The sequence below is a fragment of the Balaenoptera borealis genome (assembly GCF_965194805.1).
Source record: "Balaenoptera borealis genome assembly, chromosome: 4".
NCBI lineage: Eukaryota > Metazoa > Chordata > Mammalia > Artiodactyla > Balaenopteridae > Balaenoptera > Balaenoptera borealis.
The window spans coordinates 122,169,197-122,188,986 of record NC_138861.1 but is presented as its reverse complement, the minus strand read 5'-3'; the positions used below and the strand labels follow the sequence as shown (position 1 = coordinate 122,188,986).

Sequence of the window (19,790 nt, the reverse complement as noted above, 5' to 3'; positions counted from 1 at the left end):
TTTTTTACAGGTAATAAACTATTGGGTAAGTAGGTTGTTTTTATCGCCTTTTCAATCTCTCATCCTAGAGCTTGAGTGATAATTTAAAATACAGAGAGACACTTTAGCAGAGTCTTTAAAATCAATTTGTAATTTCAGCACTGTATTATACAATTAATCCTAAAAGCACTACAACCTTTTGAATGACTTTGAAATATCCTTCATTTCAAAAAAAAAAACGAGAAAAATAACCATGAAAAGAAATGAAAAACAATAACAGAGAAAGGAAAATAATGGTTTTATTTATTTACATAATTATGTATAGGATGATAAAATATTTCAATGCATGTTACTATTCAGCTAACATGAAGTATATGGATTTAATATATGGAAGTTTTCCTAAGGTATGTCTGTAAAACTAACAATATGTTTTAAATATGTTAAGTGAATTTTGTCATACAATAATTTAAACCTATTTATGAATTTGCAAAATTTGCTATAAATATTTGCTTCTTGCTTTTGATGTCCTTTACAGATGCTCTTCAGTTATCAGATAACTTCAGGAAGGGGTTTTGGCTCTGTTAGTTTTTTATCAGGGATGGTATTTACTTCTTTTTCCCAAAGTACAGTGTGATATCTTTAGAACTTGTTAGTCATTTCTTTCTCTTGAGTAACATTAATGGCTGATGTTTATCTAAAAATAAGTACCCCATAAGAAAAATAAGTAAAACTATTTCACAAAAAAACTTTTGGGGGTCAGATATTCATTTATGTCAATAATAGCATTATTAAATAAAATTTCTGAACAAATCATTGTCTTAGGAGCTACAAGAAATATAAATATGGGCAACACTGAGCTTTATCTAGTAGATAGATTTAACAGTTTAAGAACTGGCTAAGGACAACACTTATCTCCTGGGTGCTTATAGTTGAAGAGTAATTTGTAAGATTAGGTAGGAAAAGCCTTAGTATCTTTTATTTGTCTGTGTATTTTAACATGACTCAAATAGAAATTTCCACGCGTGCCAGAATGTTTTTCAAAAGCTGTCATGTGATAAACGGCAAAAGAAAGGCACAAAGTTTATGAGAGCACAGAGAATCCAGTGATCACCTCTTGATGGTAGAAAGACTCAGAACCACTTCTTGGGCCAGACTCTGAGCTCCAGACTTCTATACCTTACCAACTTGTTATCTTTGACTGGATGTTGATTAAGAATTTCTAATTTATGTCAGTCTTGGAGTTTTCTCCCATATATTCAACTCCTCACACCAACATCTTCTGAGTTGCTCAAGTCCCAGACTTAAGGAGGTATCCTCTTTATTCTTCCTTTGCCTCCACTAGCATCACCCATCTGGTCCCTGACTAAGTCTCTGCAGTTCTTGTCGTCACTGCCACCACCCATTCATACCAACATCTTCTCTTTACCAGAGCTCAAACAATCATCCTGCTTAAGATCCTTTAATGGCTTTCCTTTTCTCTTAGAAAACCCTCGCCTGGGCTATTTGCACAGATAGTCTCTTCCCATCCTTCACATTCCAGCTAAGATGTCATCTGATCAGAGAAGCTTCTTCCCCAGTTACTCTCTCTCTCTCTCTCTCACCCTCCTATGTTTCTATTTATAACATTGTCTGAAATCTGTACTTACCTAATTCATCTAGTCTCTGACACTAGAATGTAAGGTTCTTTGAGGATGAAGAACTTGCCTGTCATTTTTACCATTGTATGTTTAGTGTCTTCCAAGTGCTGGGCATATGATAAGTGATCAATAAATAATTATTGAGTGAAAAATACATATACATGTGTTGGGGGCCATGGTACTTGCTGGGGAAAGCCAGAATACAGATTATATCATGAATATATGAAAAGAGAGACTTAGGTATGAGAAACAGAAAATTCCAGTTTCCCTTGACTACAATTAAAGTTCATGAAGAGGAGCAAGAAGAAATGGAGCAGGAATAGTGAGTCCGGGACAGCTTACTGAGTCTTAAATGCACGGAAACATAGCTTGTACTTAATTTGTACATCAATAGGGAGATTGCAGTTCTCTTCAGTTCATGAAACATGTGAAGAGACAGTAGGTCATAATGACAAATCTTGCCATCTGAGGAGCCAGAGTGCCTGGGTTTAAATCCCAGCTCTGCTCCTTCATGGATGTGTGGCCTTGAAGAAGTTACTTCACCTTTCTGTGCCTCATTTTCTGCATCTATAAAATGGGGAAAATAATTTTAATATCTCAAAATTTTATGAAGTTTAAATAAGTTAATATGTATAAAGTGCTTAAAATTATACCTTATTTTATTTAAAATTATCCATTCCTATTTCACACTTAGCCACAAGCAAAAGTTCATGCATTTTGCCTGTACTCTTATAAAATATCCAAACTTACAGAATGGGATGGTAGGGGGGAAATTAACCTTTCCAGGTATGCTATCTTTCGCTTTTAAGACTCTTTCAGGATAAAAATAGGCTTTGGGTAAGCTTTGTTACTGCTGTTGTTCTTATTTTGATAAGTAACTAGTTTTCAGGGTTTCACCCTCATCCTTCCCACTGCTCCTCTAAGGGGGAGATGCAGATCTGATACCTGAGATGGGAGAGAGGGAAGGGAGGATGTTTGGGTAGAAGGGTCTTGAACTGGCCAGGACAACCAGGAGTCCTTGAGCTGAAGATACTCTTCAGAAGTGTCCTGAATTTCACAGGCCTGCCTTGGTTGCCCCACCATCCTTGGTCATTGGCTAGGAGGAGCCTGTGGGAAGTGTGGCCTCCATGCAAACATGGTCTTGGATCTGGATGCAGATCCAGCAGCAGAGGCTGTCTACACAGCAGGAGATCTGCACTCTGAATGGTACATATCTTCCATGACTGCCACACAGGCTGAATACACATTCTGACTCTTTCCTCTCATCACTACAATCTAACTACCTCTCCTGAGTGGGGCAGAAGGTAGGTAGGGCTTGAGAATGAGCATAAAACTCTGTTTTATGCCAGAATCTGAGAGGTGAGGGTGTGCACCGGGCTTTGCTTCCCTCTAAGCTGCACCAAATTTTAGTGACTTGAGGTGGCAGAAAGGGTGGAGAAAAGATTTCAATCCTGATATCTTTAAACGGAACATGGCCCATGAGATAAGTGGAAGGATGGTTCCTGCACTAGTAGGACCTGTGGGACCCCACTGCCTACAAAAGAAGAGCAGGGAGTAGTGTCCTAATTGGCTTAGATTTTTCCTACCCGAGAAACCGGGAGAGCACTCATTAGAGCCCGTGGAGAAGAGAGGCTCCCTCTTGGTGTTTTAGGATAGAACTGAAGGCAAGCACGTCACCCAGCTGCTGACTGACGGAGTAGAGACAGCAGCACTTCCAATCAGCAGTGGGTTTGCTGTGTCTCAGAATTCTGTAACAGCTTACTCTTAGCTTCCCTGGTACAGACAGCTCTTAGAGAAGGCCATATGGAGTGGTCCTGCAGCAAGGGACATATAGAAACTTCTGAATCCCTTCCTGCAATATGAAAGCCAAAGCAACTTGAAAGGTGACTCGGGCCTGCTCACTGCCTAACACACTGTGCAGCCATTTTAACTTTGCAGCAAGTTTCCAGACAGAAAGAGCCGTTTACCTAGAAGAACACTTAGGGGAGAGAGAAAGAATAAGCAGAACCTCTGGAAGAAAACCAGGAAGGCCTTTGATTTTTCCATAGTAATATTCAGTGCCGGAAAACAGGTAGACATAGATGGCAATTTTAATAGGAACAATAGAAAAATAAGGGAATCTGATGAGATTCAAATGCAGCATTAAAAAGACCTGGAATTAAAATTAGCAATTTGTTTTTAAATTCTAAATGTCAATACATAAATTCAGGGATGATTGCTTTTAACTTTATCTCTTAAATGTTGAGTTTTGCCACTGAAACTTCTTTTCTTTTATCCTGATTTTTTTTCATGTTTAAAAATATCTGTCTGCTGCCTTTTTACTTGAATAACTGCTTGGCTGGGAATTATGTTCTTGCATCATACTTGTCCGCATTGTGCAACTGTTTTCTGGCACTGCATATTTCTATGGAGAAATCTGAGGCCTGCTTGATTTTTCCATCCATGTAGGTTAATTTCTTTCTCTATCTGAATGCTTGAATAAGTCTTTCTTCATCCTTGACATTCTATGGCTAAACTAGGACTGAACAGTCTGTCTCAAACTTTTCTATGTGGTCCTCAAGGTGCAGATTCCCTTTTTTTTCATTTTGGGTTCATGTAATAACATCAAACATATCTTTTGGTTCATTTGCTGGGTTTTCTACTTCATCTTGTTCATCTTGATCTATCTTTCATGTATATTATCTTCTCTTTAGTTTCCTTATGACCTTGGTCTTGCCCATCCTGCATTTATGTTGATTATCTCAAGACTTTTATTTATGCCAATTAACTTTTGAATCACATATATTTTGATCATTCTGCTTCTAATTTACTATTAATTCTGCAATAAAGTTGTTTTGTTCTCACTTTGTTTTTTCAATTTTAAATACCCCTTTCTAGCCTATTCTGGATATTAATATCTCAGTTTCGATATCTTATTAAATTTAATTCATGTTCTTACTGTATATTTTAGAGTATGAATATCTTAGTCCATTTGGACTACCGTAACAAAAATACCATCATCTGGGTGGCTTATAAATAATAAAAAATTTGTTTTTCACAGTTCTTGGAGGCTTGGAAGTCCAAAATCAAGGCCCCTGCAGATCTGGTATCTGGTGAGAGCCCACTTCCTGGTTCATAGATGGTCATCTTCTTGCTATGTCCTCACATAGTAGAAGGGAACGAGAAAGATTTCAGAGGCCTCTTTTATAAGGACACTAATTCATGAGGCCTCTGCCCTCATGACCTAATCACTTCCTGAAGATCCTGCCTCCAAATACCATCACGTTGGGGATTGGGCTTCAACATACAGTTTTGGGAGGACACAAACATTCAGTCTATAGCAATAAAGAAGTGAAGAATAAGCTTCTGTTCACTGATTTATATTTTCCTCCAGATTGGGTTCTTTATCTTTGAATAGTTTCATGTTTTCTTTGTACTGAGGAGAAGTAGAAAAGGTTGCTGGAGGGAAACTGAAGAATAAACAAAAGGGCTGATTTTCTCTGATTGGAATATACTTAATTTAAAAAATGGTATGATATCCAAGACTATCCTCCATGGGAATAAAATACATCGATTGGCAGAAGAGTCAGTGACATTGCTTATTTTCTAACAACCTTTTCCACTTCTCATCAGTAAAAGGAAGAAAAAAATAAGGAAAGTCACTTGTTTTTTTTTGATTTTTGTTTAATAAATTTATTTATTTATTTTGGCTGCATTGGGTCTTAATTGCTACGCATGGGCTTTTCTCTAGTTGCAGAGCGCAGGCTTCTCATTGCGGTGCGCAGGCTTCTCATTGCCATGGCTTCTTCTGTTGCAGAGCACAGGCTCTAGGCGTGCAGGCTTCAGTAGTTGTGGCTCGCGGGCTCTAGAGCGCAGGCTCAGTAGTTGTGGCGCGCGGGCTTAGTAGCTCCGTGGCGTGTGGGATCTTCCTGGACCAGGGCTCGAACCCGTGTCCCCTGCATTGGCAGGTGGATTCTCAACCACTGCGCCACCAGAGAAGCCCCTCACTTGTTTTTTTAAAGTCCATATTTATGAGTATTAATAAAGAATCTCAGAATTTGTTGACTCATCAACAAAGGTCTTGAGGATTAGGGTTTGATGTGTGTTTCATATCTCTCCTGTATTCTAGAATCTTCTGTTTCCTTATGTATTAAACTTATTAAAGTATTTATTCCATTTTCTTTGATTTATTGCATCTGGAATTTTTTTACCCTATTTTATTATTTTGTATTTTTGCAAACCACTTAAATATTTGAGGAGTGAAATTCTTCATTGTAATGTCAATCAGCTAAGAGAAAAAAAATAATTAACATCTATAAAGAGATTAAGTTATGCATTTGTATATATGCACATATAACTTGTTACTGAATATTTAGAAAAATTCTAATAGCATCTTGCAAAAAATACTAGAATTATTAAATGGCTTTGGTAAATAAAAGTAAACACATACAGTGCAATAGGTTTCATCTATACTATCAACAATTAACTAAAATGAAATTATAAAAATACCATGCATATTATTGATAAAACCTTTAAAAGTCTTTTGAAATTAACCAGAAAGCTATTAATAAAGGTGCAAAATATTTTAAAGTAATAACATTATAACTGAACAAGTGAAAGAACAGACTGTGCTATTAGATGGAAGGCAATATCATAAACAATAATTACTTCCATAATTAACATATATATTAAATGCAATTGAATTAGAATCCCAATGTTTTTTTTGTTCAGAATTGGCTAAACTCATCATAAGGTTTTAGAGAAGATTAGATATATGAGATAAGCTGAAAGTTACTTAAAAACTGATTGGGAACTTATTTTAAAGATATTAAAATATAACATGGAGCTACTCAGATCATACCAGTATGGTATTGGCATAAAATAAAGAAATATATAGATCAGTGGAACAAAGAAGAGTGCCGGTGTAGATGTTATTATATAGAGAAACTTAAATTATGATAAATGCACTTTTTCAATTCAGTGGGAAATATATGGGTTGTATAATTAATAGTGTCAATACAACTGGTTCTCTATTTGGAAGAAAATAAATAGAAAATCTGCCTCATAACATGCACAAGAATAAATTCTTAATAGAATAAAATATTTATATAAAAATAAAGTGAGATATAAGACAGTCTTTTTATTATCTAGTGGTTCAAAAGACTTTTTTAACTAAGGTAATCTATGAAGAAAAAATTTTCACTTATCCTTTAAATTTGCAGAAGATATATAATCTCAAAAAATATTTTATAAATTAAAAAAAACTCTTTCAAAACATCTGATGGATAAAATCTTAATACCTAGATTTGCAAAAGCTTCTACAACTTGAAAATAGACTCATAACCCTATATTAAAATGGGCAAGAAAACAATGGGATTGAGTTATAAGTAGATAGCTAACAAATACTATATGAAAATATGCTTAGTTTCAGAGAAATTTATTTTGAATTATTCTGATGAGTTTCTTGTGAGAACCATAATTCCTAACAATTGCCTGTAAAATATCTATGAACTAAGGTAAATGCTTTCTATTAATACTTTGACACTGTGATGGAATAAAAATCCACATGTTGGCATTGGATTTTTGTTTTTACAAATTTTCCACATTGATTAATTAGCTAAGCCACTATTATACATTTTAGGGCCTAGCAAATGCATTTCTAATGATGCTCTTCATACCATGTCAAATAATCATATCTTGGGTAACCAATCTTTTGTGGTGAAATCCCTTTTTTCATATTTCACTGTACTTTGTTTTCTTATGTATTTTTTTCCTTTTGAAGTTTACTCACCTATACTATCTCTTCTCGTAGGTTTTACTTCACCTTTTTATCCTAATTAATGATGTAATCTTAAAAGATCATTCAAAAGCATATGGAAGAGGGAAAGATGCAGAATGAAGAGAACTTGTTCTCTGAGTCTGTTGTAGTGTGATTTGGCCTGAAGAAGTGCTCTCAGTGCCTTGCCACTGCTAATACATGGCCTGATGAGAGGCTCCTGTGAGGGTCCTCTCTTTGTGCCCCAATAATCTTCCAGCAAACCCTTGATTTACTGACAAGAGAAAGGGGGACAGAACCTGTTTGAGAACTCAGATTTCTTAATATCAGCTCAGAAAATAATATTTTTTCTATACTAGCAATTTCTAAATATATATATATATATTTTTTCTCTTAGCAAGCCATTTCTATCACTATAGATAATCTTTAAAAATCAGTAGGGGGGCTTCCCTGATGGCGCAGTGGTTGAGAATCTGCCTGCCAATGCAGGGGACACGGGTTCGAGCCCTGGTCTGAGAAGATCCCACATGCCACGGAGCGACTAGGCCCGTGAGCCACAATTGCTGAGCCTGCGCATCTGGAGCCTGTGCTCCGCAACAAGAGAGGCCGCGTTAGTGAGAGGTCCGCGCACCGCGATGAAGAGTGGCCCTCACTTGCCGCAACTAGAGAAAGCCCTCGCACAGAAACGAAGACTCAACACAGCCATAAATAAATAAATAAATAAAATTAAAAAAAAAAAAAATCAGTAGGAATTTTGAAAAACCTTTTTTCATGGTAAATAAGAAATGGTTTTAAATAAATAAAATCTTTTATCAGTGTATTATTAAGGATTTTACTCTAGAGTATTTTTATTCAATCTTTAATAGTATTTATAATATAAAACATGTTTTCATTTAATGAATAAAATCAGTTAGACTTACTTTAAATAAATTATGTAAGAAAAATAAGGTTGCTTACCAATCAATTTGAAAATTACCTAATATTTCACATTTGGTTTGGGAACATTTAAAATAAAATTCAAGTACAGTTTACAGAATCAAAATAGGAAAAAATGCTTACATAAAAATGTTAGTTTTTTCTTTTTCTTTAACAAAATTAAGTCATTTACATAATCTTTATTTTTTTTTTCCTAACTGAGGAGATAAAACATTTTAGGCTGTAATTCCATTTGAAAGCTTTTCTCCATAAATATGACATTACTGATATGAGTGTGCTTTATTTCTCAGAAGTGAGAAGCCAGATTGGAAATGATTGTCACAATTTTTTTAAACAGTAGATTTGTCTTATAACATGAAAGAGGCATCTTGATGTACAATATAAAATTGTTGATCATAGGGAACTAGTGAAGATCATCTTGAAGTGAACTTTCAGGGTCATTACCCAGGCTCTGTGGCAGAGACAGTGATGTCCACACGTTTCCACTGACTCCCTTCCATTTCTTAGCCTCCTTGCAGGTAGGCAAGCCATATTACTACTTTTTGCCAATGAGCATTTTGTGAGGAGAAAATGGTACATGTTATTCTGGGCCAAGGCTGTGAAAGACACTTGTGTGATTCTCTAGTTTTTTTCTCTTCCGTTGCATGGTGACCAACAAGGTCAGATCTCCACATGGTACAACTACAAAGTGGTGATACCTCCTTTGTCTCTGTCATCCTGGTCCTTGAGTGCCTGCTTTTAACAGAGAAACTCTGTTTCCCCTGTGATATTGTGATTTATAAGAAATATATATTTGGTTTTTGTCCATGTTTCTGGCACAGAGATGCTAAAATCCATGGAATTTCCTGTGATAAGAGCAACAAAGCTGTCTTTTGTTACATTAATGAGATGATTTTTTGGACCTAAGGATGAGGGCTGGTTGCTATGAGAACCAACCAAGTGATTAGAAGGTTGGAACTTTTAGTCCCACTCCCTAACTTCTGGGGAGGGAGAGCGGCTGAAGGTTGAATTAATTGCCAGTGGCCAGTGATTTAATAAATATGTCTATGTAATGAAGCCTCCATAGAAGCTCAGAAGGTTGGGGTTTGGAGAGCTTTCCAGGTTGGTGAACATGTGGAGATTGGAGGAGAGTGACATGCTCTGTGCTTCTTCCCACATACCTTGCCCTATGTATCTCTTCATCTGGCTGTTGATTTGTATCCTTTCATATCCTTTGTAATGAGTAAGTAATCTAGTAGTAAACTGGTTTCCTGAGTTCTGTGAGCTGCTCTGGCAGATTAATTGAACCCACGGAGGAGATCCTGGGAACCTCTGATCTATAGCTGGTTTGTCAGAAGCATGATTGGCGTCTGAAGTGTGTATGGGGGAGGTGGAGGCGGGGGGCGGGAGAGTCTTGTAGGACTGAACCCCTAACCTGTGGAATCTGATGCTGTCTCCGGGTAGTGACAGAATTGAGTTGAATTGTAAGACACTCAACTAGTGTCTAAGAATTGCCTGGGGGTATAGGAAAACCTTCCATATTGGAATTGGTGTGGCTAGAACCCTTACCCACTAAACCTCACCATCCAATGCTGGATGTATTCTGTGAATGAATGCAAAAATCACATTTATTTATGAGAACTTGGGATTATTGCCACAGCATAACCTATCTAATTTAAACAAATATAAGCTCTTTATTACTTTATAATTATATTTAAATAAAAGTCCAATCTGGACTCAGAATAAATAATTATATTATGACTAAGGACAAAAATGATTTACAACATGATGGTCAAAACATCATAGTGCCTTTTGACACTTAGCTGAGAGGTTAAGATGTTGAGTGACTGAGGCTAAATATATTCGTTTGATCTTCATTCCCCCCATCCATACACAGTGTACCCAAGATTTCACATTCTAACTATCTAATTAATTTATAAAATTGGAAACTAGGATAATATGATATTTACTACCTTCAATGACGTGAATCTTTGGAAGCACCATAATGCTTTCTATAAAGTGTTCAGAAGGCAGTTCCAAAAGCTCAATCCCAAAGGCATCTTGATATCAGCAGTGCTACTGGAATACGTGTATAGCATCTTAATAGTGTGTTGGGGAAAATATGCGTTAAGTAAATTCCAGTTGGTTTTTATGACTTGTCATAACTAATGTCATATCCCATCACAAAAATATATAATGTCTACTTTGATAATATATAAAAACAATGTATTTGGTAGGAATCACTTCAAACTAACTTAAAAAGAAAGGAATTTAGTGGAATTACATGACTGCTAAGCTGTTGGCAAAACATGGATATATTTGAGCCTCAGAAACAGCTATAACAGAATATAATCTGGATGCTGACAAAACTTTCTCTCTCATCTTTACTTTTCTTTGGGCACTTATTTTCGTCTCCTTTCTTACTATAGATTTGTTTTCTCCCGGTAGGAAACGAGCATTGGTAGTAAAAACTATGGATTTTGCAACTATCAGTCTTACATGATTGTAGATAGACCGAGTCAACATTTTTTAAAAATCCCAGGAAAAGATCTTGTTGGCCCAGCTGGCGAAAGGGACCTGTACCCTCTCCTATCAACTATAGATTTTCAAATTGGTTTTGCTTCTGTGTTTTGAGGCTCTTGTTTGCCCACTTATGTGTGAAAATGAAAGAAAAAGTAATTATTTCAGATAGCTCATGTGTGTTTTCTCTCTTTTGGGTAGGTGGGTGTGTTGCTAATGGACTCGCCCATAAATGAGAGGTTGGTCTGGGAATTCTGGATACTCAGATAGAATTGGCTGGCTGACAGGCTTCATGTTATGGTATTCAGTGGGAGAGCAGAATTGTTGACTGAGAGTCCCTTAAAAAAGTCAGAATTATCAAGGTTTTCTTGAGGCACCAACATCCCCACTTGGATCTCCTCAGGCTGATGTCTCAGTTATTCAATTGAGAAGACCACTAGTTTTTGTTTGTCAATAAAGCTATGTGGGTAGGAGTGGGTACAAGGAAGGCAACTGATATAACTGTTTCATAAATAGATCTTCATTTAAGCCCCATGGTTCAGCCTCTATTCTTACACATTTTTTTTTCATTAATTCTTTCTCTTTTTTCATTTTTTTAAAATTGTCAAGATGGAAGAATCTCTCCAAGATTCTTCTTGAAAGAATAGCTTCTACTTTCACTGCAAGTCCCTTATTCAAGTGGTCTGGGTTGAAGTTTCCTTCAATCTGTTTTGTCCTTCAACACAATTACATCTACCTTTCATTTATTTAGACATGTGTCAATATCTTAACTCATATCTACTGACCATGAATTTGATCTTCGGTTTATATTCAAAATATTTAAAACCCATATGGCATAGGGAAAATGAGACAAGGAGCTGGTACCAGTACTGAACAACTATGACAGTGGACTGAATGACAGCCTTGTTTTATTCCTTTTTGTTCTGTGCTGTTACTATTGTGAAGGAGTCTTGGGAGAGAGGAAGTATGCTAAAGGCATACCAATTTAGCTTTATTTATTTATTTATTTATTTATTTTTTAAAGGAACCATTTTGAAATATGTCACAGCACACGGTTCTTTTTTTTTTTTTCTTTTAATTTTATTTATTTATGGCTGTGTTGGGTCTTCGTTTCTGTGCAAGGACTTTCTCTAGTTGCGGCAAGCGGGGGCCACTCTTCATCGCGGTGCGCGGGCCTCTCACCATCGTGGCGTCTCTTGTTGCGGAGCACAGGCTCCAGACGTGCAGGCTCAGTAGTTGTGGCTCACGGACCCAGTTGCTCCACGGCACGTGGGATCTTCCCAGACCAGGGCTCGAACCCTTGTCCCCTGCATTGGCAGGTAGATTCTCAACCACTGCGCCACCAGGGAAGCCCCCAATTTAGCTTTAGAATAATTTATACATTGTTTCTCAGTCACCTGCTTCATATTTGCATTGTGTGAGGCAAAAAAAGCATCTCAAAGTTAGAGATGGGATTCTAAAAAGTAAGTTTCTGACTGTTGATCCTATTTTCCCATTAGTTCTTTCTAAACTTTTAAATTTTATATATCTGATTTTATTTTATAAAAACATACTATTAGACTAACATGGCTTTAATAAAATTAAAATTTAGACATGGCTAAAACTGAGGGAGGACATCGCATCATAAACTGTAAGCTGTGAAGCTCATTTTTTTCAGTAAGTATGCATTTTATGGGGAAATAAGTACATGTGTTTCCAATTCATTTATCTTTAAATCATTAAATTAGTCTCATTCAGAAGCACTTAGATGCTTCACATATATATTTCCCCTCTTTTATTCTGTCCCTCATGAGAGACAGCAATGTCTTCATACAAAAGGTTCACATTCAGGAAGCAATTCCAAATATACACATTTGGGTTAAGACACAAATCCAGTGAAAGTTATGTCTTTTCATCTCCATATTGTATTTTATCAAAATAGAATCAGTTTTTGCTTTATAATATAATGACTTTTCTTCTTTCAATTTATATTCTCAGTTGGTATAAGTTTATATTCTTAAAATATCAGATACTCCAGGTCCCAAATCATGCAATTAATCAAAGAATGGAATTTTAATACATTCTTTTTTTTAGAATAAATCGATACTGTATTGACTTGCTCATAGAAGACTATACAGTGATTATACTAACCACAGAAGTAAAGGAAAGGAACATTCCTTGGCACTCCATGTGCTACTGAAGTGGCAAAGAAATCAGTGCATTGACTATTTCCCTCAAAAATCCAGTTTTATTAAGTACCCTTAGGTTTTATGCCTTTACCTACTCTTTTACGCTCATATTTTTGTTTATTCTAAGGATATTTTTGAGAACTTGCTTACCTCATTACACAGTATCTTTTTAATGAAGATGTAGAAAGTTGTTTTTTTAATCTTTATGCTGTGGATAGTTGGGTTTCTGAGAAGCATTTCTTTTTTTAACTTTATGGCAACTGAATCATGGGATTGATTAAATTCCCACTTTGAAATGACTGTTGACAAATCCACATCTAAATTTGTTGGCTATTCCTCAGTAGACATTTAATATACTATCCTAATTCTGGCTTCATCTTAGTTATTTTTACTGTATTTTCCCTTTGCTCACGTGTTCTCATTTACTTTTTTTTTTTTTTTAATTTTCATCCAATCTCTTCTTTTTTTTTTTTTTAATTACTTAATTTTTTTGGCTGCGTTGGGTCTTCATTGCTGCGCATGGGCTTTCTCTAGTTGTGGCCAGAGGGGGCTACTCTTCGTTGCTATGCGTGGGCTTCTCATTTCAGTGGCTTCTCTTGTTGCGGAGCACGGGCTCTAGGCGCGCGGGCTTCAGTAGTTGTGGTTCGTGGGCTCCAGAGTGCAGGCTCAGTAGTTGTGGTGCACGGGCTTAGCTGCTCTGCGGCATATGGGATCTTCCCGGACCAGGGCTCAAACCTGTGTCCCCTGCATTGGCAGGTGGATTCTTAACCACTGCGCCACCAGGGAAGCCCCTCATTTACTTTTATTTATAGAATAATAATTAGCTAGGCTTTAGTATTTTCAAGTTGCGCATAATCAAGTTGCGCATAATCCTTTCCAGGCAAAGTAAGAACTAAGGTGCTGACAATTTCTCTTGCTGCTTATCATTATAAAGATGAACTGCTTGGGAGTTAATTTTTAACTTATTATATTAGCAACTGTACCTAGCATTTTTCCTTGTGGAGAGAAATGTTTTTATTTCAGAAAAGACATTCTCTAGTCTGAATGGGTAGATGACAGTCCCAGAAACAAGAAGAATGTTTTCATGCACCAAAACATCAGAATTCAGGGGTCAACTAAACATGAGTTACAGAGAAGACTTGCATTGTTTCTAGAAGGGAGGAAGAGTGAGAAGGGAGTAGAAGGGGAAAGAAAAGAGAAGAACCATAAAAATGGTGGAAAGTTGCATGCCCTGTGATAAGACTTCACTGTGTGCCCCTCTAAAATCTTCAGTAATATCAAAAAGGATTGCTTCCTTGTGCACACTAACAGGGGGATGACTTTCATGTCAAGGTCTATGCAATGGCAGACAAAACAGCTGGTGGGAATGAACAAGGCAAAAAGCAGGTGGAGCAGGGGACAGAAGTCCCCTAGCAATTAGCTGAAGTCTGGAAAAGGACTTAAAACTTCCAGAGATCAAAGAAAACTGACAAAGTGCTACCAGAGGTCCCTGGCTTATATACCAGCTACACTTGTTTATTCAATAATTAAATGCAAATACTTTTGAAGTTTACTGTATAAGTATCTTAAAGTCCCTGAGATCAGGTTATGTTGTGGGTGGATCAATATAATACATTTTGTTTTTAGTCATCTCTAGTTGTTCCAATTTATTTATTATGTACGTTGAGTTTTAAAAACTTTTATTTTTGTCTTCCTCAAATTTTACAACCTTTAATTAAACACATGAAGTATACAGAGAGATGTTAACATCTGGGAATATGTAACCTGTTGTGGATTATTTTATCTACTTGTTATTAAGGAAATTTATACTATCTAATAAAAATGTAGGTTCTTTGTTATTTTTCTTTAACAAAATCAATAGATAACCATGATTTTTATAGGGGTTAAATAAATGAATGAAATCATATTTTACTTTTTCTCAAGCTTTATTCTAATATTAATAATTCTAGTCAACCCCCCCCCATATCATGCTACAAACCAAACACAGATGACATTCAATGATATGTAATAGAGATAGAGATGTACATATTCCACAAGTATTTATTGGGTGTCTCTATGTTTGTGGCACTTTCTAAGCACTAAGAATAAAGTAGCAAATAAAACAGACCTACATGCCCATCCTCATGGAGCTTATAGTCTAGTGAAGGGAGACAGGCAATAAACATAGTTAATAATAAAATATGTAACAGATTGTAAAAAGTTCTAAGGAGAAAAATGAAAATGGAGAAAGGAGATACAGAGGGATGTGGGGCTTAAAATTTTATTTTTTTAAATTTTTATTTTATATTGGAGAACAGTTGATTAACAATGTTGTGTTAGTTTCAGGTGTACAGCAAAGTGATTCAGTTATACATATACATGTATCTATTCTTTTTCAAATTCTTTTCCCACCTAGGTTACTACAGAATATTGAGCAGTGTTCCCTGTGCTATACAGTAGGACCTTGTTGGTTATCTATTTTAAACATAGCAGTGTGTACATGTCAATCCCAAACTCCCATTCTATCCCTCCCCCCTCCCCACCCATCATAGAGAATGTGACATTTGGGTAGAGCCCTGAAAGAGGCAAAGGAGTGACCCACGTGGACATTTGGGATACCAGCAAACAGAGTGCAAATGCCCTGAGGGGGAGCCTGGCCACAGTGTTGGAGAAGCAGCAAAGTGACCTGTGTCACTGTAGTAAAGAGTAGTAGGAAATGACGGCCAGCTTTTGCAGTCTTGTAGACCATTATAACGGATTTGGTTGGTTTTTTTTCCCTTGGGGAAGGAACACCATTGGAAAGTTTTCAGTATAAGATTGCTGTAATCTGAAGTGTTTTAAAAAGAATCACTCTGGCTGCTCTGTTAAGAAAATATTTAAAGGGGAAAGAGTGAAAGGCTAAAGACTAATTAAGATGTGAATGCAAAAATTTTTGTAAGGACATACACTGGCTTAGGCCAGAGGTGAAGAGGTGGTAAGGAGTGGTTGGATTTGAGTGTTTAGCACACGGGATCTGTTCAGGAACTGGATGTGAAATGAAAGAGAATCAACGAAGACACTGGGATGGTGTTGCTAGAAACTAGGTTGGGAATATTGCCGAAAGAGTGGATTTGCTCAGATGATGTGCATTTCACTTTTGCTCCTTTTGAGCACCTTATCTCCACTAGAGATCCAAGTGGAGATGCCAAGCAGATTCAACATTACCCAGTGTTTTGTGTGTATGTAATTACATATTTACAAAATCCTAATGATCCAGAAACTTTGGGAAGTGCTATTTTCAGCTGATGAAATATATTTTCTCATCAGATATGTCAGGCTATTTTTGCTGCTTTCGTTGTCTCCTACAGTAAAGACCCTGGCTTCTACTTGATTCCCTAAAGTGCTTAATTCCCCATTCCTACTGTAGAGATGGACGTAAGTAATCTTTCACAGAAAAAAAAAAATCCATGAATAACAACAAAGAGTTCCTCATATCCTCACATGATTTTCAGGAGGTCGATAAGAAATCCAAAGAGAAAAAGAGACAGGAGTGTGAAATTAGCATAGGTCCACGAAAAAACAACAACAACAAAAAAAAAACAAAGGAGACTTACTCTTTGGCTGAGAGTAACTGAGAGTAAATAAATGTTTGTGACAATCAAGGACCTTTTGTATTAAAGCGGATGAAAACAAGCTGGTTGTTTCTGGTGGTATTATTAGCAGGACACTTCCTCTGAGAGTCTTGCTAGTTAAGGCTGTAAAAGGAGCAACAGATAAGCTGGAGTGCTCACAACTTAGCAACAGCTTGGAAAGTATTGTCAATAAATGCTCCAGTCTGAAATGGGGCCAAGTGATAGGATGTGATAATATTGTACAATTGAAGCAGCACTTCAGTATCTAATCTTGGGATTAGAGAAGATCTGGGGGTTCACACCCCTGAAGCCATGTCAGGGTGGAATTTATAGCTCTTCTCCATTGATATTAATAACAGCCACAGATTAGTGGAGGCGGACTTGGATACAGTTTACTGCAACATGTCTACGATAAAGGGTGGAAACTTGCTCTTTACACCAGGAGGAAAAAAAAAAAAAAGAACCACCTCCCAAAAGTATTGTAATAGAAACGAAAGCATCTGGTTCCCACTATCACCATGTTTTGTATAAATGTTTCCAAAGATCTAGTTCCTTGATAATGGCTCTTGGTAAATTCATTTAAGAAAAATTTGGCCCTACACCAGCATTTCCCAACACAACAATGACTTTACACGTGAGAGAGTCATTCGCCCACCCAACCTTTCATGGTTAGCATGATATTGAGATCATTTGCATTTAGTTCATAGTAGGCAAACAGGAAATCCCATGCAAGTATGTTACCACTTCACAAAGAGCTGACCAAGAAGCCAGGAGGGAAGTAAGGAGGTGACCAGGGGAGGTAGAAGAGGATGAGAGAAGAAGGGGAGCGAGGAGAGGGATGGAGCGTGAGGGAGAAGACAAATTGGAAACAGAAGCTTGAATGGGAAACTGCCATTTTAGAAAGTAATCTTTTGAATTCTGTTTCTTAAGTCGTGCCTAGAAGCTGTCCAAACTACAGCCAAATAATAAGATTAGGTCTGATTCCCCATCCTAGCACTGTCAGCCTTGGTTAGTGTGATGTCTATAATGCATTTGGTGTGGTTACTTTGTTTTGTAGCAACAGCAGGAATCCTCTACATTAGACATAAATTGTTTACAGGTTTTTTGTTGTTGTTGCCGAATTTGCGCGTGGAAATTTCAACGTGAACATTTATACTTTATAAATGTTTTTGTTTTTTTTTTCAGCCCAACTGACAGCTACAACTACTCCAACAGAAATGAAAATCACTACACACAACCAGTAATTCTCTTTCATAAGAGTTACAGGAGACTTCATGTTTTACAGTGCTTTTGTATCAGCATGAGAGAAACTTTGCTCATTTTTTCTGCTAAAAGTATACCACTGCACTGTTTTAATAATGTTAATTAATAATAATAATAATAACCAACACCAACAAAAGAATAAGGTTACACTTGGAAAACTTGATTTGATGCCTTCCTTGTTTTTAAAATGATTTTCTGTCCTTTTCTTCATTTTATCTCAAGAAATGTTTACTTATGGATTCAATACACATGGGTATCAGAAGAAGAAAATAGATTTATGGCTAAGGCATATGACATTGACATTAATTTTCAAGCTAAGTTTCATGAACTCTCTTTAATTTTTTTCCACTGGAGACAAAATCTTTTTATCCTTTTATTTCCTAAGAATGCTAACAGAACTAGTTAGTAAATGTTGGTGATTTCCAAATGGTCTACCCTTCAAGATGTTGCTATTACTAGTAGTTCTAATAGTTATTGGCTTGATAGGACCATAAAGGAATGATTAGCTTATTTTATGGGCCTTATTCTTAGCAATGGGAAATTAAGTCTAAATCTTGTGTTGAATATAATTGGAGAATATAAAGTCCACACTCCTGATAGAAAAAAAGTCTTAGGTTATATGCTTTAATTTCTATCCTAGGTCCTTAAGCAATTTTTCTTTTAAATTTTTTCTCTAAAAATTACACTCACATCTGGGTGTACACTCACAAACTGAGATTGCTTACACTGCCTTATGTCAGATAAGGTGCCAAATAGAAGTCATGTCAGTTATTTTTGTTGTTATCCTTACTATTGTACAAAATACATTTTGATAAAAAAAAAATAAAGCAGTGAGGAAAATAAAAAGAATCAAGAGATGAAATCTTCCCGGGATTATCGTACTTGGTTACCCTCTTCAATGCAAATTTTAATTATCATCTTGAGTGTTCTGGCAGGATTTTGTAATGAATGAGCTTCGAACATTTCACTCTTCTCAAACAAAGGCTCTTGGAACTTCAGTCTTCTAGCGCTGTAAATCTGCAGTGTTTCTTCTTTTGTCAACAGGCATGCAGAAAACCTTACAAAGACACATTTATTTCATTTATGAGAAATTAAATCCAGATTTAAAGCTCTTCTCTCACCCACTACTGTTGGCTTCTTTTAGAATGATTCTGTGGTGGTGCTGGGCCCCAGGAAGCATTGTAACATGTGTTGGCAATCTTGCAAACCAAATTTAGAGTCCCTTAGATTCAATATCAGGATATTTATTAGGAGTAATGCTTGCCTTGAGCTCTTTCTGTGGGTTGATGTTAAGCCGCTGGCAGTGCTTCTAGAGTGAGTTTTCTTGTTTATTCCTGATGATGTTTAATGCAAAGCTAATCCACTTCCTAGGACATCTCACTGAGGGCAAGTCACTCTATTAATAGCTAGCAGTCTTGACTGTGATTTCCAGCTGGGATATAGAAATGGGCTGCATATCGTCCTGGCAGCTTTCGTTTATACAAATCAAAATTACCTTGGGACAATAGGAAGAAGGTAAACTAGAAGAGTAGTTTTCTCTTGTTATTTTTGACATCTTGCTGCACTTTGTTTTAAATGTACTTAATTCTGAATTACCCTTTGAAACAATTCCTACTATTTTTAGCACAGAGCCAATCATGATTCAAAAACTGCAAAACAGACCTTAGCTGCTTAACAATATTGATTTACTTATTCCACTTAATGTGCTTAACATGTTGATAAATGTTTAACAACGGGCTCTCCAGAAAAGACAAACAAACAAAAATGCAAAACATACTTTGTATTATTTACAAATTTCCAGGGTATTAATTCTCCCACCATGATCAATTCCAACCTAACAGCTCCATGTCAACTGGGTTTTAATGTTCCTAAAAAATTAGCAGTAGGCTCTGGCAATGGCTGAATCCCACACACCACTGGAAAAATACTGTGTTATGTATGTATCTTTTATGTGATTAAGTAC

The 19,790-nt window shown here is 36.4% G+C and overlaps 1 protein-coding gene across 1 annotated transcript in view; it reads left to right on the top strand.

Annotated features, from left to right (window-relative positions):
* Positions 1-19,790, top strand: part of LOC309627594 (uncharacterized protein) — a 694,978-nt gene that overhangs the window by 525,240 nt on the left and 149,948 nt on the right. The window lies entirely within an intron of this gene.